The sequence below is a fragment of the Pelodiscus sinensis genome, chromosome 2, assembly GCF_049634645.1.
Source record: "Pelodiscus sinensis isolate JC-2024 chromosome 2, ASM4963464v1, whole genome shotgun sequence".
Lineage (NCBI taxonomy): Eukaryota > Metazoa > Chordata > Testudines > Trionychidae > Pelodiscus > Pelodiscus sinensis.
In genome coordinates, this window is record NC_134712.1 from 211,392,718 (window position 1) to 211,393,979 (window position 1,262).

Here is a 1,262-nt window from a genome sequence, read left to right on the forward strand (position 1 = left end):
AGCTCTCAATTCCGCCCAGAGTGCGGCGCCGTCCCCCTCCAGCCCTCAGAGCTGTCTGGAGAGTGAGATGAAGTGCTCTGGGTGGCAATTTAAAAGGCTGCCGCCAGAAGCTCCAGGCTCCTTTGCATCACTGGGCCCTGGGGCAATTGCCCTCTTTGTCCCCCTTGTCGGTGGGCCTCAATATTTTATTTGTAATGGTCTGTGTTGTTCTTTAAAAGCATCTGCCTGAACCATACAAGGTTTGATAAAATGCGGAATTATTGGCTAGCTAAACTAACCCATGTACTCTCCAATCACAATGCACAATCTCTGGTTTAATTCACAGCAAGATGAATCAAAAGTGAATCAGGTAAATCTAGTGGCTAAAGCACTGGACTGACATTAAGTCTCAGCTTTGTCAGTGGCCTACTGGGTGAGCCTAAGCAAATCACATCACTGACCTGTGCCTCAGTTTACCCATCTGCAAAATGGGGATAGTGACACTTCCTCCCTTGTGTATAGCACTTTGACATCTACTAAAAAAACATGTTTTGTACCACCTAGAGATGATGATTATTGCTTAATTTTTAAATTTGTACTACAGTAAAGATTGATTTAAAATATAATTCAGGCATCTGTAAGGTGTGAACTGTACTGTAGGAAAACTTTCAAGATAGGTCAGTAGCTCTGTCAAAAAATACAATGGTAATACAGATTGAACTTCTCTAGTGCAGCACCCTCAGGATCTGACTGGTGCTGAAGTCAATATTGTTTCGCAGCAATACCAACACTTCCACTGCTTACTGGGCTCTTAAACAATATTTAGAGGTAAATTAAACATTTGGGGTAAATTACTAAGGTGCTGGAAAACAACTTAGCTGTTAGCTGACAGGAGCACCGTATCTAATTCCTATGTAAGGGTACGTCTAAACTACATGGCTCTGTCGACAGAGCCATACAGATTAGTTTGCACGAAAAAGGGAAATGAAGCTGCGATTTAAATAATCATTGCTTCATTTAAATCAAAATGGCCACCACGCTATGTCGATCAGCTGATTGTCCGCACAGCGCGGCAGTCTAGATGGTGATCTGCTGACCCCAGAACCCTTCATTGGCAGATCCTGTAAGCCTCATTTCATGAGTCATAAAGGATCTGCCAACGAAGGGTTCTGGGGTCGGCAGATCACCATCTAGACTGCCGCGCTGTGCGGACAATCAGCTGATCGGCACAGCGCGGCAGCCATTTTGATTTAAATGAAGTGGCGATAATTTAAATTGCAGCT